Source organism: Rhinatrema bivittatum, chromosome 3 (genome assembly GCF_901001135.1).
Source record: "Rhinatrema bivittatum chromosome 3, aRhiBiv1.1, whole genome shotgun sequence".
Taxonomy (NCBI): domain Eukaryota; kingdom Metazoa; phylum Chordata; class Amphibia; order Gymnophiona; family Rhinatrematidae; genus Rhinatrema; species Rhinatrema bivittatum.
In genome coordinates this window covers 104,350,306-104,374,646 of record NC_042617.1, presented here as the reverse complement: position 1 = coordinate 104,374,646, position 24,341 = coordinate 104,350,306, and the positions used below count along the sequence as shown (strand labels likewise).

The 24,341-nt window shown below is 43.9% G+C and overlaps 1 protein-coding gene across 1 annotated transcript in view; it reads left to right on the top strand.

The window, feature by feature from the left end:
• Positions 1-23,539: 23,539 nt before the first annotated feature.
• Positions 23,540-24,341, top strand: part of TASP1 (taspase 1) — a 352,009-nt gene continuing 351,207 nt past the window's right edge. The window contains exon 1 of the mRNA XM_029593555.1: positions 23,540-24,257. The gene's annotated coding sequence lies outside the window, so the exon portion shown is untranslated. The remainder of the gene's footprint in view (positions 24,258-24,341) is intronic.

The following is a 24,341-nucleotide window of genomic DNA, read 5'->3' as shown; positions in this document are numbered from 1 at the left end:
AAATGAGGCTCTTAATTTGTGTTTGAAAATCAGGTTGTTGGGTGGATAAAAGTAGACACGTACCTTAACTCATCTGAAATGAGGGTGTAAAGCAGTGTTTCCAAACCCTCTCCAGGAAGCACATCTATCCACTCAGGTTTTTAGGGTAACACAATGAATATGCAGTGGATAGATTTACATACACCAAAAGGTGAATTTTAAAAGCACCGTGTGCACGAAAATTAGGAGATGTGTGTACATGTAGGGCTTACGCATGCCTGCTGTATTTTAAAAGCAGCCCAGATGCACATGCATCTGCCCTAGAGCACACATCTCACTCGGATTCAAAGGGGGGGGGGGGGCGTGGTCTGGGTAGGGCATACGTGTTTCAGGGAGGGGTGAAGAGATGTACATGTAAATACTAACATGCTGGGGTTCAGTGCCATGCAACTTTTCTTCTGCTATTGACAAAATGTAAATCTAAATAAAACCAGTTCCAGGCATCGCAGAAGGGTTTGAGGGGGTCTGAGTTAACTGGGGGGAAATCAGGCTATGAAACCAGGGAGGTCTTGTGGACCTAGCTCTACACTGGGTGAACTGGTGAACAAACTGGTAAAACTGGTCATGCCATGGACACGTGCCAATTTTAAAATTTCCTGACTTACGCAGCCGAAACCCGATTTATGCTTCTGGGTGTGCACAAGCTTAAAACTGGGCACACCTTTGTGTGCGCCAAGGCTATTTTATAACATGCATGTATGTGCATGCAAGTTATAAAATCCCTGCATCCCTGGGCTCGTGCCGACATATGTATGCATATGTGTGCCCGCGCGCCCATTTGAAAGTTACTGTCCAAGTGTCCAATGTATGCAAATCATCTATTGCATATTTATTATGGATATTCTGAAAACTCAACTGGCAAGATGTGCCTACATGAGAGGGCTGGGAAACATTGGTATAAAGTACATGCACTAGCAACATGCATACATTTTTGAAAATTAAATGTGCATATATAGTTTTTTCTGTGGCTAAGTTATGCCTCTTTTTAAAGCAACTAAATGTATATGTGGTGTGAAAGTATGCGCATTCTGTTAGGCGACTGAACATTTACTTAGATTGACTCATCCCTTTCACCTTGAGAACTCCTGTTCTTACCCATGCAGATCTTGACTATGCCTTTAAAATGTTATCTTAAAAAATATGAGCTCAATTTTAAATAGCATATGTCACCACACGCATGTTTAGGTAAGCCTGTGGAGATTTATGCTAATATTTTATAAACTTGTGTGGCAGCAGCTGCACAGAATTTAGAAAATACTGCATATTTATTTAATTATGGACTGATAGAATGTTGGGAAGGGAGTGTGTAGTTTATCCCTTATAATTTATTATTGTTCTTTGTTTTGTTTTGTATTCCCAACATTGCTCTTAACAAGGTTTTTCTTGAATGTATGTTTAAAAAATGTTTAATAAGGGAAAAATTTAAAATATAAAATATACTGTATATTTATGCCCCAAAAGTATTTGCATATGTTTGTAATGCAGGAAAATGCATACTTTATCTATCCTTTTTATAAGAACATAAGAATTACCATGCTGGGTCAGAACAAGACCCATCAAGCCCAGCATTCTGTCTCCAATAGTCACCAATCTGGGTCACAAGTACCCAGCGGATCCCCAATAGTTGATCTATTTCTTGCATCTCATTCTCAGGGGTAAGCACTGACTTTCCCAAATCTATCTGGCTAATAACTGTTTATAAACATTTTGTTCAGAAACTTGTCTAATCCTCTTTTGAACCCCACTATATTAATTGCCTTCACCACATCCTCCAGGAACAGATTCTATAGCTTGATTGTGCACTGAGTAAAAAAAATACTTTCTATGATTTGTTTTAAATCTGTCAGTTGCTAATTTCATGGCGTGTCCTATAGTCCTAGTAATGTTTGAAAGGGTACATAACCATTCCCTATTCATTCGTTCCACCCCACTCATAATTTTATATTGTAGAGAACCTTATGGGTTCCTAATAAGAAGTTTGCCTCATTTCAACCGGGGAGAACAATAGTAGAGTGCTGGGTTTAGCTCTCCCATGTGGGAGATTTAAATGGTGGTGTCTTCAGAGTATAAAAAACCCAGTGCCACTATCTTAGGGTGTGGATTTTGAGTTAGCTTTTCAGGAAGCAGGATGTCTCTGTGCCTGCTCCTATTTTTTGGTTGTTTTCTTGGAGAAAGGACCCTTTGGCGATGTCCTTTTGTGGATTGCAAACTGGTTAAAAGACGGGAAACAGAGAGTAGGGTTAAATGGTCAGTTTTCACAGTGGAAAAAGGTAAACAGTAGAGTGCCTCAGGGATCTGTACTTGGACCGGTGCTTTTTAATATATTTATAAATGATCTGGAAAGGGGCACGATGAGTGAGGTGATCAAATTTGCGGTTGACACAAAATTATGCAGAGTAGTTAAATCTCTAGCGGATTGTGAAAAAATCGCAGGAGGATCTAGTTAGACTGGAAGATTAAACTTCCAAATGGCAGATTAAATTTTAATGTGGACAAGTGCAAGGTGATGCATATAGGGAAAAATAACCCTTGCTGTACTTACACAATGTTAGGTTCTATCTTAGGAGTTACCACCCTGGAAAGAGATCCAGGCATCATAGTGGATAATACATTGAAATCGTCAGCTCAGTGTGCTGTGGCAGCCAAAAAAGCAAACAATTTTAGAAATTATTAGAGATGTGAATCGTGTCCTCGATCGTCTTAACGATCGATTTCGGCTGGGAGGGGGAGGGAATCGTATTGTTGCCGTTTGGGTGTGTAAACTATCGTGAAAAATCGTTAAAATCGTGAGCCGGCACACTAAACCCCCCTAAAACCCACCCCGACCCTTTAAATTAAATCCCCCACCCTCCCGAACCCCCCCCCCAAATGCTTTAAATTACCTGGGGATCCGGCGGTGGTCCAGAACGGCGGCGGTCCGGAACGGTCCCCTCAATAGAATCATGTTGTCTTCAGCCAGCGCCATTTTTCAAAATGGCCGCCGCAAAATGGCGGCGGCCATAGACAAAAACGATTCGACGGAGGAGGTCGTTCTGGACCCCCGCTGGACTTTTGGCAAGTCTTGTGGGGGTCAGGAGGCCCCCCAAGCTGGCCAAAAGTTTCCTGGGAGTCCAGCGGGGTTCCGGGAGCGATTTCTTGCCGCGAATCGTTTTCGTACGGAAAATGGCGCTGGCAGGAGATCGACTGCAGGAGGTCGTTCAGCGGGGGTTCCGGACCGCCGCTGAACGACCTCCTGCACTCGATCTCCTGCCGGCGCCATTTTCCGTACGAAAACGATTCGCGGCAAGAAATCGCTCCCGGAACCCCGCTGGACTCCCAGGAAACTTTTGGCCAGCTTGGGGGGGCCTCCTGACCCCCACAAGACTTGCCAAAAGTCCAGCGGGGGTCCGGAACGACCTCCTCCGTCGAATCGTTTTTGTCTATGGCCGCCGCCATTTTGCGGTGGCCATTTTGAAAAATGGCGCCAGCTGAAGACAACAGGATTCAATTGAGGGGGCCGTTCCGGACCGCCGCCGTTCTGGACCACCGCCGGATCCCCAGGTAATTTAAACCATTGGGGGGGGGGTTCGGGAGGGTGGGGGATTTAATTTAAAGGGTCGGGGGTGGGTTTTAGGGGGTTTTAGTGTGCCGGTTTTCCTACCCTCCCCCTTCCCCCGATTTACGATTTTTTAACGATAAATCGGGGGAATTGGTATTGTATCGTGGCCCTAACAATTTTTTGATGATTTAAAATATATCGGACGATATTTTAAATCGTCAAAAAACGATTCACATCCCTAGAAATTATTAGGAAGGGAATGGCAAATAAAACAGTGGATTTTATAATACCTCTGTATCACTCCATGGTGAGACCACACTTTGAATACTTTGTTCAATTCTGGTCGCCACATCTCAAAAAAGATATAGTTGCACTGGAGAATGTGCAGAGAAGAGTGACCAAAATGATAAGGGAGATGTAACAACTGCCCTATGAGGAAAGGCTAAAGAGATTAGGGCTGTTCAGTTTGGAGAAGAGATGACCGAGGTGGGATATGATAGAGATCTACAAAATCATGAAAGGACTTGAACAGGTTAATCTAAATTTACTCTCTCAGATAATAGAAGGATTAGGGGTCACTCCATGAAGTTAGCAAGTGGCTCAGTTAAAACAAATCAAAGAAAATTGTTTTTCACTCAGTGCATAGTTAAAGCTCCGGAATTCATTGCCAGAGGATGTGGTTATGGCAGTTAGTGTAACTGGATTTAAAAAAGGTTTGGATAAATTTCAAGAGAAAAAAATCCATAAACTGCTATTAATCAATATGGAATAGTAGCTTGGGATCTATTTAATGTTTGGGTACATGCCAGGTACTTATGACTTGGATTGGCCACTGTTGGAAACAGAATGCTGGGCTTGATGGACCCTTGATCTGACCCAGTATGGCATATCTTATGGGTTTCTAGGGTTGAAGCCTGGGTATAGACAAGAGGAAAAGAAGCCTTTTTTCCCTTTTAGAAGAATGTCATGTTTGCCCTTTTGTGTTTGGATGAGGAAAGTTTTTCCACCCTTCTTTCCTCCCTTTAGGATTCCTGGTTTCAAGAATTTTATTTTTGCTATTTGCCTGATTCCCCTTAGATCCAGGGACTCAGTACTTAACATCTTGAGGAGTTTGGAGTCTCTCAACTAGAAAGGTCTAGTGGATTATTGGAAGTCCTGCAGGGGGAGAAGGAGAAATTTATAGTACAGTATCATCATAATATTGAAGTAATGAGTTTGAAGGTACCCTCCAGGTACCAACATAGAAGTAAGGTGTAATGTTTGGCTGACTGTGGCTCCATCCCATGGCCCCCCTCATCCTATCAGATCACCAACGATGCAAATGCCACTCACTGTCTGCTGCAGGACACCGACACCATGTGGGTTCCTGGAGTTTGTAGACCCCGTGGTGACAAACCACGCTGTGGCCTCAGCTGATGACATCAGGCCATCACCCATTTAAACCGCACTGCCACTGACATCCGGTGCCTCAGCACCAGATCTCCTGCCTTGCCTACAGTGCAAGTTGTTGTCCTGATCCTGCCTTGCCTCATTCCAGTCCTGCTCCTGCCTGGTCTCTCTCCAGTCCTCACCTGTTCTTCAATAATCCAAAACATTTTAGCTTTTACCATTAATCATGAAATCATCAATAATTTCCGTAAAGCTGAATTTAATTTCAAATGGACAAAAAGACCTCAGGACTTAAGAATGCATTGTTTAGAATCATAGAAACATGCTGTGAATGACTCAATCATCGGTCAAAAACCTCCCTCAATTTTATTATTTCAACAAAAAGTTTTGGTTTTTTTAATGTATAAAATCTATCTTTTTATGATATGCACCTGAATTTTAAATTTTGTACTGCCACGAAGACTTTTCTCATTTATTTCAATATATTTGAGCACAACATAAATTAACCAATCCAATATCTAGTTACAATACTCATAAATTCAGCATCACTTTCTTCCGGAGCTACTCGCTGGCCCTTTTGTTTATCGATTAAAAAACACCAACGCATGCACAGTGAATTTAAATGAACTGATCAGATGGGACACGCGCGTTGTCTTTTATCAAGGATTTAGAAAAAATATAACTCATTTTCTGGCGGTATTTTTTCAAAATCAATGGGACAATCCCAAGCTTACTCAAGATGCTTAAGATTTCATGCTTGCTTTATAATTTATCTAAAACAATTACGTATGTTTGATACTCTTCAAAATATATTTGTTACTCTTCAAAAATTTTTTTTCTTTAATTATGTGATAGTTTTCTGATGCATGCTTTTTCTGATGCTCAATTTTTTAAATTTATTTTTTTAATTTCACCACCAAAATTTTTTTTTATCATTGATGTTATACATGTCTTCAATTACAAAATCGTAAGATGTCCCAAGACCCAGATAAAACTTACTTGAAATATCCCTCCATCAGTCAATGTTATTATCTCCGAAATACACTATCCATATTATGTAGGCGCCTGATGTTGAAATATGAAAATTAATTATAAAAATGAAGTCCATTCAATAGCAGCATTTAACCCATTTGGTTCAAAACAGTTTAATTGATGAATCCACCATTCCAATTGTGTTAACAGTTTTTCCCGATCTCCACACCTAATATGTTTTTTTACTTGGTCTACTGCAAAACATCTTAAACTGTTGAAAAATCATTTTATGCTCTGTGCAATGAGATGTAATTGGTGACTCCATTTTTAATCATTTGAGGCAACTCTTGTGTTCTAACAAACGGTTCGCAAAATCCTTGTTGTCTTTCTAATGTATAAGAATGGACACGGCATTGGATAGCATAAACTACATTCTCAGAAGCACATGTTGTGAATTTTTTTTAACACATATTGCTACTGGTCGTATGGGTTCTTGAATTCTTTGACCTGCAAAGAATTCTCAGGTATTGGTAACAATGCTGGACTCAAATATTTATTTAAATTATTTGACCGGGAATGCGATGCTCTAATCTTATGCTCTCGGAAACAATGATGTAAATCCAAAATTGATTGGTGCTTCTTCATGATTTGAACTTTCTCAGGCATTGATGTGGAATATCATGTGACAAATGTTATAGTTCTTTCAGTTGAATGTCCAGAATTGGTTCTCGATAACAGCAGTTCTCTATTTGAAAAAACCCCCCACGCTCATTTATATGGCTTCTAAACATGCATATATGGATATCCCCTCCTTAATAATTTCTCAGACAATTGCTGCAAATGATCTTTGAATTCTATAATGTTCATGCAATTCCTGCAAATCCTCAAATATTGAGAAAATGGAAGAATATTCCAAAAATGTATTACGAAATTAAATTCTGGAAAAATTCTTCTATGGGCTTGACCTGCCTATGTGAAATTGGGTCTGTTGACATATAGGGCTCACATTGCAAAGAGCTCTAGACGTGGCGGACACCTTCCACCAGGCACAGTTAATGCCCAATGTAGTAAGGAGACAAGAATGACAGCCTGCACAAACTTTCTGGCGAAACACAGAGTGAAGCTTCTTGGCAGCATCCCTCAGAAGTGGAGAGCTCATCTTCTGTACCAAGAACTCAGGTTACAGTCTCTTCCACTTGCTTTAACTGTGATCAGAGAGGTCATTTAGCAAGGGACTGCTGATTTGAGGGGCCTGAAGTTATGGATAACAACTTAATGACTCAGCCAACAGTAGACTATAGAGTCTGTAGGAAAAAAGGAAAATCTCCAAAGCAAGAAAAATTCTCACCCCAAAAGAAGAAAAGTACCTCAGTGATTTCAAATCATCCCAGGAACAAAACTGTGGAAAATATTTCCTTCTGTGCCTTTTCTGCGGGGAATGGTTATCAGGAGGACCGCTGCCCATGTAGAAAGGCCAAAAATAAAAAGCCCTCGAGGAGAATAACTAAAGGGAAAGATGAACCCACATAGTTGGCATGCTCTTTTTATTAAGCATTGAACCATAATGTCAAAGAGTATCCATGGTTAGACAACATGGAGTGCTAATGCAAGCTGGAGGAACAGCGCAAGAAAGAGAAGGGGGTAGTAACAGATCCCCAGAATGAGAATGAAGAATGGGAAGAAGAGTGGGTGACCATGTTTGTATAGCTACAAAATTGTAGTTTAGTGGATATCCCTCATCAGCATCACAAGGAATTTGTGATCCAAGTGGAACTGGACGAAGTCATCACCCAAGCATTGTTAGAGTCGGGCTCTGGCAAGATTCTCATTCGTGAGGACCTCCTCGAAAAAGAGTGCATCAATCACAAGGAAAAAAAAGAGACATTTACCTGGGTACATGGTGACAAACAGGAATATCCAACCAGTCAGGTTCTGCTGATAACCATGGCAGGTCAAGCCATTATGGAAGCGGGAATCTTTCCTGAGCTCCCGTACCCAGTTATTCTGAGATGCGATTGTCCCTAGTTTATGAACCTTTGGGCCCAAATCACAGGGAATCAGGGTAGCCTGCCCAGGGATGAGTCAACGATGAGGAAGAGCTTGGAATTAGCCTGGGCATGGCTGAATGCCCGGCCTGACAAGGCTGAGCTGAGGGGGCGGGAATATGAGGGAGCATGTAAGGAACTTTCTCCGAACACCTTAAGTCCTCCTTAAGTCCCAACCCAGCAGGGGATTCTGGGATAGGGTGGATTCTGTATGCGGAGATAAGAGACCAGGGACAGAGGGATGAGGAAGGCCCAGGGAGAGAGAAAGCCTCGAGAATACGAACTTTAAGTTACAATTATTTTGTTGAAGTGTACAAACCAGCTAACTTGTTTCATTTACTATTATTTAATAATACAGAAACTTATAAAGTTTGTTACCAGAGTCCAGCCTGGAGTCTGTTCTGGCTAATCCTGATTGCTTGGCATCACAGGGTGCCAAGATGACATATCTAGTAGCCAAGGAGACATTTGTCTCTGCCACTCAGTCCCATCACCAATAGAGTCTTCATGCTCATCCTAGAGAGCAGAGGACCCCTAAGCCACAGCCAGCACCCCAGCCAAAATCTGAGATGGGGGTTTTCACTGAATCATAGAAAGCATAACCCAGATCCTACTTTCCGTGCCAAATGTCCTGCCTATTGGAGGCTGGCTGAGGTTTTACAAAAACCATTGGCCCAGTGTATCTTTGGACACTTGGGTTCTCAACATAATATGAAAATATGATTATATTTATTGAACATGCCTCCAAATCACCTATCAGAGTCCAATTGGGGAATATCTCAGGAAATGTTGCAAAAAGAGCTCGCTCCCCTCTTGGAGACCAATGCAGTTGAGCCTGGGTTTTTACTCCAAAAATTTGTCAATTCCAAGGAAAACAGGAGGATTCCATCCCATCTTATACCTAATGGCCTTGAACAAATTCCTGAAGAGGGAAAAGTTCAAGATAGTTTCCCTGGGAACCTTGATTCCCTTTTAAGAAAAAGGTTACAGGCTATACTCTCTCAATCTAAGGATGCTTACACTCAAATGGAGATATTTTCAGATCACAAAAAATAATCTTCTAACATGAAACTGAGATATCATCTCCAGTATTGACAGCTGCCATTTTGCTTAGCTTCAGCACTACATGCCTTCATGAAATGTTTTGCAGTGGTGGCAGCACATCTGTGTAAGCTAGGGGTGTGAGTGTTCTCCTACCTAGATGACTGGTTACTCAAGAGCACATCTCAAGCAAATGCCACAGAATCAATGTGCAGAACTATTCATTGACTACCTCAAGTCCTACTTGTGCCCATCATCTTAACTGGAGTTTATAGGAGCACTGTTAGACACAACTGGGGCAAGAGCCTTCTCCTACAGCAAGCATCATCATAGGAGAGGTTGAAGTTGTTGGGCTTCATCAACAATGCATGTTACTCCCTTGGCATGTCTTCATATTAGAAGATCCCAATGGAGTCTCATATCACAGTGGGTACAAACCATTCAAGATCTTTGAGACAGCATCCACATTACCGTTGTTGAAGGATTCTCTGTCTTGGTAGTTGATCCATTTCGTCTTCGCCAGGGTTATTGTTGCGACCGTCGATCTGCGATGGCTTTGCCCCACCTACCTTACTCTTCTTGCGGCTCCTCCCGCTCACCTCGTGTTGTAATTAGTGAGGTTTGGGTGGACCCCTGGACACTGTGGCAGCTGACCACGCCCACGGGGGGCAGTCCCATGAGGGGCCACAGGTCAGGCTCAGCTTAGGACACACAAACACAGAGATTGATCTTTTATTAGACAAAGTGATGAAGCCACCAGAGGCGGCAGTAGTGAGCAGTAGAAGTAGCCCTGCTGGGCTAGTATTCCTCAGGCGCTGGAACAGCGACTCCTCCTGTAGCAGTGCTGTAGTGGAAAGAACTGAGAATAATGAGTACAGTGGAATAGGCACAAAGCCCCAGTATGGAGAACCTCAGGGTAGGGAGAGCAGCCTGCTCATATGCGGCTGCTGTTGCAAAAACACAGCTGCGGTGATTTATTTTTTTTTTTACAACAAAGATTTAAAGGCCCAGACACACAGGAAAGCACAAAAATAAAAGTAAGGGTACTTCCCTGTCCTGGGCAGGAGGAGGGGCTTCGGGCCCACTAAGGGAACCAGACCACTGGCTGTCAGGGGTCCCGGGCTGAAGCTGGCCAGGGGCATCCAACCCCCCCCCCCCCCCCCGTTCGTCCGGCTCAACCCGAGGGACAACCCTTCTGCATGAGCCTGTCATCTTGGGGAGCAATCTTCCTTAAAATATCCAGTCAGTCAGTGGAGAAAGAGAAATACTAAGGGACTGCAGGTGGCACTCTCGTATTTGTGGCATGCCCAAAGTTTTGTTCTCTATCTCCATCTGCTAGTAGAGATGAATAAAACCCGTTTGTCTGGACTGATCTGGGTATGTTCAGGAACAATAGTATGTAAAATTTATGTATTTATTTATTTATTTAAATTCTTTTACTATACCGATACTCAAAACGAGGTCTTATCGTACCGGTTTACAATATAACAGGGGAAACCAATTAACAGCTAAGAAGAAGGTAAAGTTACAAAAAACAGGGAGTGAAAAACATGGGAGATGGAAGACAGGAAAGATTTAAAAACGATAACAACTGCAGAGTGATAAAATAATCAACTAAAACCATAGAGTAGCGAGACTTAAATAGAGATTTTTCCTAGGCGATTATTAACATAATATATCCTGTGGGAGGAGGAGACAAGGAGAGGTGAGCGGGGGGGGGGGGGGGGTGGTGGTGTCAGGGCAGGGACTGGAAAGGGGAGGGGGGGGGCGTGATAAGGGAAGAAATCGAAGGGTGAGAGTCAATGTTGGTTGATCGAGGTTCCTTCAACGGTAAGCTTGTGAGAACAACCAGGTTTTCAGTTTCTTTCTGAAGGAGAGATGGCATTGTTCTCTGAATAAATAAATAAAATAAATAAATACTACTACTTAACATTTCTATAATGCTACACGACATAGGCAGCGCTGTACAAGCATACAAAAGACAGACCCTTCTCAATAGAACTTACAATCTAATAAGACAAACATATAGGACAAGAGGCTTGGGGTATCAAGCAACACAATGTTTAAAAAGAAAAGAAAGTTAGTTAACAAGACTAAAAGCAGTCAGGCATAAGATTAAAAAGTGGTTTAAGAAAGGTGGGTCTTTAGATGGGATTTAAACATGGCAAGAGAGGGAGCATGACACACCAGTTCAGGAAGACTATTCCAAGCACACGGTGCAGCCAGGTGGAAAGCACGGAGTCTGGAATTGGCAGTAGAGGAGAAGGGCACCGATAGGAGTGATTTATCTGATGAGCGGAGTGCACGAGGAGGGGTGTAGAGAGAGATAAGAGAGGAGAGGTAGTGAGGTGCTGCAGAGTGAAGGCATTTGTAGGTGAGAAAGAGGAGCCTGAATTGTATGTGGGAACAGATAGGGAGCTAATGCAGTGACTTCAGAAGAGGAGTTATGTGAGCATAGCGACTTTGGCGAAAGATAAGTCACAAAACTGAATTTTTGACAGATTGCAGTGGAAAGAGATGGCTTGCTGGGAGACCTATGAGGATCAGGTTGCAATAGTCTTAAGTGGGAGGAGATGAGAGAGGGGATAAGGGGACTGGTAGTGTATTCAGAAAGGAAAGGATGGATTTTGGCAATGTTATAAAGAAAAAAACTACACATTTTAGCAGTGTTTTGGTTATGTGTAGAGGACAGAGAGGAGTCGAAGAGGACTCCAAGGTTATGGGCTGATGGTACGGGATGACGACCATGATATCCACAGAAACAGAGAAAGGAGGAAGAGAGGAGATGGATTTGAGGGGAAAAATAAGGAGCTCCGTCTTGACCATATTGAATTTAAGGTGTCGGTGGGACATCCAGGCAGCAAAGTCAGATAAGTAGGCCGAGATCCAGCACTAGATTTCTGGTGAAATTACTGGTGTAGAAAGATAGATCTGGGAGCCAGCAGCATAAAAATAGTATTGAAAGTCATGAGATGAAGTCAGAGCAGCAAGGGAATTAGTATACAGTGAGAAGAGAATAGGGCCCAGGACAGAGCCCTAAGGCACATCAATTGATAGTGGAATGGCAGTAGAGGAGGAACCACCAGAGAAAACGCTAAAAGTGCATTTGGAGAGGTAAGAAGAGAACCAAGACAGGCAGAGTCCCGAAATCCAAGTGAAAACAAAGTATCAAGGAGTAGGTGTTGATCAACAGTATCAAAAGCAGCAGACAGGTCAAGGAGGATAAGGACAGAGTAAAGACATTTAGCTTTAGCCATAAACAGGTCATTGGAAACTTTGGCAAGGGCTGTTTCAGATGAATGTAGAGGGTGAAAACCAGACTGGAATGGATTAAGAATGGCTTGAGACATAAGAAAGTCAAGATATAGGCAGAGTACAGCAAATTCAAGTAGTTTGGAGGCAGAAGAGAGATGGGATGATAGTTGGCAGGATAGATAGGATCCAGTGAGGGTTTTTTAAGGAGTGGTATGATTATACGGTAACACTTTTGAAGGCAGCAAGTGCAGTAGAGAGTGATAGATTGAGGATGTGACAGATAAAAGTGATGACTGCAGTGGAGATGGAGCTGAGGAATCTGGTGGGGACAGGGTCAGAGGAACAAGTAGTGAGTTTGGAGAAAGAGAGAAGACGAGCAGTTTCCTCCACTCTGACTTCAGGAAAGGAGGAGAGAGGGCAGAGGCTAGGGGAAGAGTAAAGGAAAGAAATGGGGGAGAGGCAGGTAAAGGTGAAATAGTTGAGAATGCAAGGCTAATTTTGTGAATCTTGTCATGGAAGAAGTCAGCCATAGTTTGGACAGAGAAGGGGAGAAGGGAGGCTAATGAAGTTTGAGAAGGGAATTGAGAGTAGCAAAGAGATGACGAGGATTGGATGTAAGAGAGTTTGTCAGATGGACATAGTAAGTGCAATAGCATACTGGAAAGTGGTCAGCATTAATTTGAAGTGTATGAAGTCTGCATTGGCATGTGATTTCAGCCAGATATGCTATGCAGAGCAGGCGCTGTAACATAGGTAGTAAATCCTGGGGGTGAGCCAAGGCTGAGGTTTAGTGTGCCTTACAGGACGGGTAAGAGAAGAGGCAAGATTGTCTAAGGCTGAAGCGAATATAGTGTTATAAGAAAAAACTGCTTCATCAACAGATTCAGTCAAAGCTGTGGAGAAAAGGAAAGATGAAACAGCAGTGGAAAAGTTACAAGGGTACTTTAAACACTTTAATTCACCTTATTAGAGTCTGGGAAAAATGTTAAGTTGCTTTTTTCTTCTTAAAAGTCACTATATAGATAGGGGGCCTGGACACTCGCTCCTTTTAGTGTGTCCCAAGCCATCTTTATTTCCTTGGTTACAGCTTCTCTTCTGAGTATTCCAAACTGTTTGTAATCCTATCCAGGACTGCTTCTTACCTTTCCAAATGCACTTTTAGTGTTTTCTCTGGGGGTTCCTCTTCTACCGCCATTCCACTATCAATTGGTGTGCCCTAGGGTTCTGTCCTTCCTGGGCCCTCTTCTCAGTGTATACTAATTCCCTTGGTGCTCTGATTTCCTCTCATGACTTTCCATACTATTTTTATGAAAACCTAAACCAGATTATGCCAAATTGTCTGGCATGGAGTCTACTTTTGACATAAAATGTAATTTTCCAAAACTATTTGTCACATTTTAACAAACAAATTCACGGACGTTACATGAAATTCCTGTTTATCTGATGCTTTATTTATCCCAGTTTTTAGGACCACATACACTCCACAAATTCTCCTTTTGAAGTCCCTTTTTATTTTTAAGTCACAAAATAGGCACAAGCAGCATCCTCAAACCTTGTTTATATGTCCCCCTTGCTTATTTTAATCACTTTACAGCATTTTGTTTACTTCAAGAGGGTGTAGATTACTTCACTAGTTGTGAAGGGGTTCAATTTCGTGACCCCCCTGAAGTACGAACGAGCAACTGAACATCCTCCGACTAATCATGCCAGCAGTGAAACGCACAGCCATCTTGAACATACTAATATTTGCAACGCAAATGATACGTAATGCGTAGTGACGCAGTGGCGCACTAATTTTTAGCGTAACGTAACGTAACTCCATTTTGGAATAATACTTTGTATTGTATTAATACGAATGCCAATGTAAAATGTCTAACACGTCAATTAAATGACGAAACAATAGTCTGATCTTAAGCTACACCTACTAGAGGACCACGCTAGCTAATGCTTGTTCAGCAATTTGTGAAATGTTTGTTCAGCAAAAACCAGGACGCATGTGTGAAAGATAAGAGTTGTAAAGTGCATAAAAGTTTGCTCCGAAGGGGGCGTGGCATGCAGTTGTACTGAGCCTTTGTCTTAGCTGCATCTTGCTGGCAATAAAAGTCTATCTTTACGGATCAGTTGTCTGGACCTCCTTACTGACTAAAAAGAGACGGTTACATTTGGCGAGCCAGCCAGGAGGTACCGGGGACGCTATTTTAGCCCCCCAGTGGGTCCGGTAGTTTGGTGGCGGAGCGATCCCCCAGACGCACCTGGTGAGTGGCCACCGCTGAGTTCAGCGATCAGGTTTCTGAGGGGACCGTTCCACAGAAATTCTTCTGAGACCTCTGGGCTGGTGATCTGGGAAGAAGGCTTTCGTGACGATCGGAAGAACCCTGCAGGCGAGTATTATGGGAATGATGGGAAAAGTGAAGAATAGCTAAAAGAGTAGCAAATAACCGGTCCATCCGTGAGGGGACCGAGGGGGCTTTGATCACACCCCAAGCGGTGGTTTGGTAGGAATTGCATTCCGAAAGCCACGCGCATAAAAAGAGGAAAAAGAAGTAACGCGTACGATAGTGGGAATAGGTTTCTTGTTGTGTGAAAGAGAGTGAATGGCCTCGCAGTTCTAGGCCGGGCTGACCGCGTCCTAGTCGGGGCGATTGTGACCCTTTTGTGTCTGACGGATACGGACCCCTTACCTATCCGTCTTCCCTTCCCTCCTTTGTCTGTGAATTCTATCCTAATGGGAGGGGGCTATTCAACTCCACTAAAAGTTATGACGGAACACTATAGTGAAGTGTTCGATAAACGTAAATGTACGAAGCCCGGAATGATTCAGCGATGCACCCATAGGTGGCCCGGTTTGTGTGTAAATTGGCCTCCGGAAGGAACTTTCAATTTCCAAACGGCCACAAGGGTCCTGAAAATAGTTGAGGAAGAAGAGAATCCGGGTTGCCCTGAGGATAAGCCATACATAACTGCTTGGATTGCAGTTATCGAGAATCCTCCGAAGTGGGCAAAGAAGTTAGTGGAGGGAGCCGCCCTCGTAATGGTGGCGCAAGTAAACAAAATGGGAGACCGGAAGTCCTCAAACCGGAAAAGAAAGGGAAGGGCGGCCATCTTAGGAATAAAGGACCATGCGTCATCTGCGGCGGCCATGTTTGTAGTGCAAGGGAATTCACGGACTCAAGAAAAAAAAATTAAACCCCTGCCGCCTGCAGTACTGCCTGACGCAGAAGATCTTCTGCCGCCACCCTATGCCCCTAGCTGCCCTCAATCGTATAATGCGCCACCAGATCCCCCAGCTCCCGCCGCTGCCCAAGTTGATCATGAAATAATGCCGATTCCCGAAGTACGGCTTGAAGCGGAAGCGGCGGCGGCAAAAGTTGAAGACGGCGGCGAGTCGTCCGTGTCAGGCGGCACTCGCAGTAAAACCCAAGCCGCAAGTTTGCAACTACCAATTAGAGAAACAACCACCGTAGTTCCCGTGGTCCCTACTGAAGAAAACGAGTATAATACTACGCAAACTATAAAGTTGTTTACTTACATACCTTTCACTTCCAGCGATCTTTTTAACTGGAAACAGCTTGGCCCCTCTTACGCTGATAATCCAGATCAGATGCTAGATTTTTTACGAGGAATTTTTGCAGCCCATAACCCTAACTGGGCTGACATTCGGCATCTCGCCTCCATCCTTTTTACCACCGAAGAACGCCGACAAATACAATTAAACATGGAAGAAGCAGCTCGGCTGGGAGCCGGGTCAGACGGTAATCCAGATGAAGTAGTGAGAGAGCATGCCCCTGTCGCCGATCCCAACTGGGATTTCCAGACGGCTGCAGGGCGAGCCCGCATTGCTGCATACCAAGTCGCCTTTCTCGGAGCTTTAAAGAAAGGAAAGCAGAAAGTCATGAATATGGGAAAGATCCACGACGTGGTGCAAGGAAAAGACGAGACTCCTGGAATCTTTTTGGAGAGATTGATGGATGCATATCGGCAATACAGTCCATTCGACCCAGAGGACCCCAAGAGTCAGTCCGTCATAGTGATGAGCTTTGTCGGACAATCCTGTCCCGATATCCGCCGGAAGTTACAGAAATCAGAAGGATTTGAGGGAATGACTATTAGCCAGTTAAAAGCCATGGCTGACAGAGTTTATGTAAACCGAGAGCCGGACGGAGACAAGAAAGAAAAGAAAGAAAGTAGAAAGTTAAGAGAAAGTGTTAGTCTGTTAGCCGCAGCGCTGGAAGAAACGAATTTCGGAAACTCGGCCAGGCACTATCAGGGATATCCTGGGCCGAGAGGAAGGGGCAGGTCACCCTCGAGGGGACCGCCCAGAGGACGAGCAAGTAGAGGAGGATCGTTTAGGGGTGGAAGGATGCCGTTGGGAGCCAATCAATGTGCATTTTGTAGACAAGAAGGACACTGGAAGTCTGAGTGCCCAGAGTCCCTGCAAATGAAGCAGGAAGGATATACTCCGTCCAAACCAAAGGAAGCTGAATGGCAGATGACTGTAGGAGAAACCTCTGGCGAAGACAGTAGTGAAGCATGACTAGAGAAGGGAATTCTTCCATTCGATCCCTTAGTAGAAATCAAAGTAGGGACTGAGACATTTAAGGGATTGTTAGATACCGGGGCACAAAGATCAGTCATGACTACCGCTATTACCACGCCCACTTCGAAAAACATTTCTATTGTAGGGGCCTCTGGAAAGCCACTTATCGCTCCCTTTCTTCAGAAACGACAGGTTCGAGTGGGAGGACAATTAGTATCTCATCAGTTTCTCTACGTCCCGGGATGCCCAGTTCCCCTCATCGGAAGAGACCTTCTTTGTAAATTAAGAGCCAACTTACAATTCGAATCGACAGGAGAAATAAGAGCATCCTTCGCTGATAACCCAGTCTCTCTCATCTGTCCACTCCAAGAAGAATGGAGATTACATCTCCCCATAGTCGAACATACTACTACGCACCGATATGGAGAAAACACCGTCCTCAACGAAAAGCGCAGACAGCTAATGGACAGTATACCTAAAGTATGGGCTGAACAAAACCCAGGAGGAATAGCCATCAACGCTACCCCTATTTGGATCGAGATGAAACAGAATGCACAGGTGATAAATCAATCTCAATACCCCATTCCGTATATGGCCAGACAAGGAATTCAGATACACCTGCAAAGATTGTATGATTTGGGCATTCTCCGGCGAATCCGATCTGCTTGGAACACCCCTTTGTTGCCAGTAAAGAAGCCTGGATCAAATGACTATCGACCAGTACAAGACTTAAGAAAAGTGAATAGTCAAGTAGCAGATCTAGTAGCCCTCGTCCCAAATCCGTATTCAATCCTGGCTCAAGTCTCTCCTGCATCAAAGTGGTACAGTGTCATTGATCTCAAAGATGCCTTCTTCTCCGTCCCGGTGGCGGAGGAATGTCAAAAGATTTTTGCTTTCACATGGGAAGATGCAGATACTGGAGTAAAGCAGCAGTACACATGGACTCGGTTGCCTCAAGGGTTTAGGCACTCACCTACGCTGTTCGGTGAGCAACTGGCAAAAGACTTAAAGATGTATCAAGTAAAGTATGGGCCAGTCATACAATACGTGGATGACCTTCTGTTGTTTCGAGAGACGTACCTCGAATGTGCGGTATCCACTCTTCAGCTGCTAAAGACGTTGTACTCAAAAGGGTATCGTGCAAGTAAAAAGAAAGCGCAAATCTGTGAATTGGAAGTAGAGTATTTAGGCTTCCAAATACGTGGAGGAACCCGATGTCTGGGGATTTCTCGCACCAGTTCTATAAGAGATCAACCTGTACCCACTTGCAAGAAAGAGCTCCGGGCGTTCCTTGGAGCTGCAGGATACTGTAGGCTGTGGATTGCTAACTATGCAGTTATTGCCCAACCCCTGTACGACAAGCTGCGGGGTAAAGAGGCAGAATCTCAACCCTTCCAATGGGAAGGAAACGAACTGGCAAGCTTACGTCAACTAAAAGAAGCCTTAATTGAACCACCTGCCTTAGGATTGCCAGATGTGATGAAACCATTCCATCTATTCGTCGACGAGAAAAAAGGCATGGCCATAGGGGTATTGACTCAAACCTTAGGCTCATGGGAACGACCTGTTGCATATCTGTCAAAAGGAATGGACAATGTGTCAAAAGGATGGCCGGGATGCCTCCGAAGCATTGCTGCTGCATGTCTACTGATACCCGAAGCTGTTAAGCTAACATTTGGACAGATTTTACAAGTAACAACTCCTCATACTATCCAAGGACTGCTAGAGACCCATGGACCAAAATGGATGACAAATTCACGTCTTGTAAAGTACCAAGCGTTATTATGTGAAACTCCAGAAATTCAAATACAGGACAGTAAAAACCTGAATCCTGCAACTCTACTCCCAACCCCCACTTCAGTTTCTCATAAATGTGGGGAAATTATGGCAACAGTACATTCCAGCCGACCCGACTTACGCGACCAACCCTGGCAAGGAGCATGGACTTTATTCACTGATGGAAGCAGCCAGGTTATAAATGGAATCAGGGTCGCTGGGTATGCTGTAGTCTCCGAAGACGACATTGTTGAAGCCGAACCCCTACCCACAGGGACATCAGCGCAAAAAGCTGAACTAATTGCGCTCACAAGGGCTCTGCAGTTGGCAGAAGGAAAAACTGTAAATATTTATACTGATTCAAAGTACGCTTTCCTTACGATCCAAGTGCATGGAGCTTTATACAAGGAACGAGGATTCCTAACTGCAGAAGGGAAACAAATAGCTAATGCATCGGAGATACATCAATTGCTAGACTCTGTATGGGCACCAAAGAAGGTAGCTGTCATGCATTGTAAAGCCCATACAGGGAGAACTGATCCCATCGCCAAAGGAAACCAATGGGCAGATAAGACTGCGAAAGAAGCAGCACGTGTGCAATCACCACATACTTCAACTCCCACTTGCCCACTTCTACAGTTCACGAATGAAACCCCCATTTATTCAGCGGAAGAAAATGATTGGGCACAAACTGAACAATTTCATCAGCAGGATGGGTGGTGGATTGTACAAGAAGATAGGGTATGGATACCCGACGCCCTGGCATGGACTGTTGTCAGAGAAGCCCATAATAAAACCCATCTCGGCCGAGATGCATTAGCAACACTGTTGGCAAAAACTTACTACATTAATAGACTCTTTCAGCTAACTAAATATGCTGTTAATCAATGTGTTACCTGTGCAAGGAACAATCCCAGAAATGGACCTGGTCCAGCCCCTGGACATATACTGCGAGGAACAACTCCGTTTCAAGTTTGTCAAATCGACTTCACCCACATGACTGCTTCAAAAAGATACAAAGCAATGCTGGTAGCTGTCTGTACTTATACCGGATGGATCGAAGCCATACCCACGCGAACTGAGACTGCCAAGGAAGTAGTAACATTGCTTCTCCATAAAATTTTACCACGATACGGATTACCACGGCAGATAAATTCAGATAATGGACCAGCTTTCACCAGTGAAGTCACGCGACGTCTGAGTCAAATTCTGGGCATCCGATGGCACCTGCACTGCGCCTGGAGACCTCAAAGTAGCGGAGCAGTTGAACGAGCTAACAGGACACTAAAAAATCAGCTCGCTAAATTGTGTCAGGAAACAAAGACTAAATGGCCAGACATCCTGCCATTAGCTCTACTACATGTCCGATGCACCCCACGGAAGTCGGGTTTAACACCTTATGAAATGATGTACGCAAGGCCTCCACCTCTTCCATCTTTTCCTGAATCGCTGCAAATACAAGGGGAAATGTCTCTCAGTAACCAACTTAAAGGACTATATAACACAGTTATTGTGATTCAAAATTACACCTGCGACACTGAACCATTAGTCCTGCTAAACCCGATTCATCCATACCAGATCGGGAATTCGGTGTGGATAAAAGACTGGGATGAGTCTGATTCCCTCCAGCCCCGATGGAAAGGGCCGTACACTGTATTGCTAACTACTCCGACAGCTGTCAAAGTTTTTGGATGTCCTTCATGGATTCATTGGACACGTCTCAAACCAGCTTCAGCCAACTGGCAGGTCTCCAGGATTGGAGACCACAAGTTAAGATTCACCCAAGGCAGGCCCAATGCTAGTCCTGAGTAAAAAGATATCAGTAACTGCAACTGAATATTAATGTGTCCATTTCTCTCCTTCCTTTCAGAATCCATTACTTATGAATGCAACCATCTACGTCATAAAGCAATGTCACAGATTCCGACTTCCAAGATCTACGTTGCATCCATCTTCTACATTCACTTACTACTCTTCTGTACACCGACTACCTCTGTTTTCCTGTCCTTGAGCAAGAATTGCACCGAATGTATCAAGCTAATTCGTACTACCACTCAAACTGGATTTCAAGTTGTCTCAACAATCATCCACCAATCTCAACCACCAACTTCCTGTGCCACACTACCTGCTTGCGCCCTGAATACTACTCAAGGCTATCAATCCTTCCATCGATGTTTAGAAACTGGCAAAGTCATCTGTCATACCCCAACCACTCCTAAGTACTACAACATCACCCTCACTGCAGGTCTACCAAAGAGCTACACATCAAGTATTGTCCCAGAAGGAAAAGGCATCTTGTACTACATCAACTCCACTAAGGTTCTTATGGGAAGTGAAACGATTGTCACAATAACGTTCGATGCCTGTGAAGCCATTGATAAACACCCAAATGCACTTCACTGTGGGTCTCAAGCCTGGAGAAATTCCTATGTCTACAATCACAAATACCTCTGCCCATACAACCGTGCAGCTAATCCATCCAGTTGGCTACCATGCGGAGGGGACCTGACACTGTCAGGATGGGCTCTAGTTTGTGATTACACCGGTGGAGGTTACCATGGCTGCCACGGAATAGGACGGTTAACTGCAGTAAATGGTAATACAGTATCGATACAATGGCCTCTAAGAAGTGAAGGAATCCCTTGGCAAGATACTTGGGGATTTGGTATCGACGGAACTGGAAAAGACCCTATGACCTACATTACCATCACCCAGCGGAAAGACAAACCTCGTCCAATTATTCACCAGACTACTGTGGTGGGTTATCAATCCTTCTTCGATGAAATATCTCATGCCTCTGAGGAATTAAAGAAACATACAATTTCTCAACAAGTAAAAAACCTGTTTGTCAATTTGGCAGAAAACATAGCTCTCTCTCTCGAAGTCAAGAACTGTTTTGTATGTGGAGGAACAGATACAGGAGAGCAATGGCCATGGGAAGCCAAGGAAACATTCCAATCTGATCTTAACACCTTGAATACCACTGTAACCTATAACCGTAAATCTCATCCATATGAATGGGCACTACAGACTGATGTTATTGGCAGACTATGTATCTCTCGACAACATTCACGCATCTATACCGTGCCTGTTGGAAATTCTCCATGCACAGGAGTTCTTACTGCCAACCTTACCACCCAGACATGGTGGCAGACTGAAAATTCTACCATGCCAACTCCCATCTGGACTGACTCGACTTTGAACAAGACATGGACAGCTGCAGGCGTTGCTACTACCGTTTTCAATGCTCCAGATGGTTATTATTATGTATGTGGACGAAGAGCCTATGAACAATTACCAACAAACTGGTATGGCACTTGCTTCTTGGCTACAATTCGGCCAAGTTTCTTCCTACTTCCCATCACTGCTGGAGAAACCTTAGGAGTTCCAGTATACAGTCCCATGAGACCCAACAAACGTCGAAGCACTCCTAAAGTATCCATAGGAGATTGGAAAGATCAAGAGTGGCCTCCTGAACGAATTGTACAATACTATGGTCCGGCCACCTGGGCTGAGGATGGTTCTTATGGATATAGAACACCTATCTATATGCTCAATCGAATTATAAGACTCCAAGCAGTACTGGAACTCCTGACAAATGATTCTGCCTTGGCTCTCAACATCTTAGCCAAGCAAAACACTAAAATTTTAACAGCTGTCTACCAAAATCGATTGGCTTTAGACTACCTCCTAGCCCAGGAAGGTGGTGTATGTGGCAAATTTAATCTTTCTAACTGTTGTTTACAGGTAGATGACAAGAGTAAAGTCATTGAGGAGATTACTGATCGAATGATTCGCCTGGCCCATGTACCAGTGCAGACGTGGACTGGAATTCTTGACTGGACAGGTTCTTTACCCAACTGGCTCACTTCCATTCCTGGCCTTAAAGAACTCCTCTTTCCTCTGATACTTCTTGTTTTGACATGCATTCTATTTCCTATTTGTCTCCCTCTTATTTTTAGACATCTCCGATCCATGATTGAACATATTGCTGATCGGCGAGCAGCTGCTCACGTCATGATGATTAATAAGTATGTGTCTGTCTCCACATTCCCTTCATCTGATTCTTCTGACTACGACACTAACAATGATTCGGATACTGATTCTGATAAAGAGTACCTAACTACTAACTTATAAGTCTGATAAACTCTAACCTCTAAGCATTACCATAATGGAGCCAACGTGTTGTTGGGGTAAGTCGGGCTACAAAGGGGGGTGACACCAATAGGGTCCACCCGTCTCAAACCCGTGAAGCAACCAACGACCTAACAACATATTAGGGCTCACATTCAATGTCACTGGTATTAACTCTTATTGTCGTTTCAGTTACTCTTCAGATATAAAGTGATACTTCTGCCTTCTCTTCAAAGTTGAAGTATCAAAGGGGGGAATGAAGGGGTTCAATTTCGTGACCCCCCTGAAGTACGAACGAGCAACTGAACATCCTCCGACTAATCATGCCAGCAGTGAAACGCACAGCCATCTTGAACATACTAATATTTGCAACGCAAATGATACGTAATGCGTAGTGACGCAGTGGCGCACTAATTTTTAGCGTAACGTAACGTAACTCCATTTTGGAATAATACTTTGTATTGTATTAATACGAATGCCAATGTAAAATGTCTAACACGTCAATTAAATGACGAAACAATAGTCTGATCTTAAGCTACACCTACTAGAGGACCACGCTAGCTAATGCTTGTTCAGCAATTTGTGAAATGTTTGTTCAGCAAAAACCAGGACGCATGTGTGAAAGATAAGAGTTGTAAAGTGCATAAAAGTTTGCTCCGAAGGGGGCGTGGCATGCAGTTGTACTGAGCCTTTGTCTTAGCTGCATCTTGCTGGCAATAAAAGTCTATCTTTACGGATCAGTTGTCTGGACCTCCTTACTGACTAAAAAGAGACGGTTACAGTTGCAACCAATTTTCTACGCCTAAAATTCGGCTTTCGGGGGTCAGGGTCCTGCTTTTTGGGATCCCCTGCTCCCATAGGCTATGTGCTCATTTTATTTTACCTTTAGTTACTTGTTTTTATGGTAATTAGTGTCGGGGTCGCCGAGGTTCACCCGGAGGCTTCAAACTTTCACGATGGCCTATTTTTACTCTTCCCCACCCGAGATCAGGCATTATCTTTACTTATTTTTGCTTATTTTACTTTATTTTTAACTTTTCATTCGTCTCCGTTTTTACCGCGGTCCCGGAAGTGACATCATCACTTCCGGGCTGGCCTGCACCCTCTTCAGCTCTGGAGGCTGCCCTCAGCCTTCCAGAGCCATTACCAGCATTTTTTTTAAAGCTGTTCAGGCCTTTCCACGTTGTCATTGTGTTCGTGCAGTCAGCGGTAGCAGGGCTAGTCTCCTGGGTCGCCAGTTCCGCCCCCACCCCCCCCTTTCCAATCTTGAGCTGACAGTAGCCCCGCCGGCACCGCGGGATGAAACTAAAACACCACTGCGGCCCGGCAACAGCCAAACGCTGCTTTTCTCTCCCCTTGCCTGCCTGCTATCGTTGCAGGAGCTGATCAGGCAGGATCTCACAGTAACTCTTGATCCCAGCCAACATCCTAGCGCTGTCTACCCTGGCTGTTTTCCCTGCCTCATTCACAACTACTGGCATTAGCCCAAGACAGAGCCCAACCCACAGGACTATGGACTTCTTCCTGTCAGGTAACCTTTACTTTCATTTATAATGTGCAGGGTAATGTTTTCTTTCTTCTTGAGCTCCCTTATCAAAAAAGGTACACACTTTTT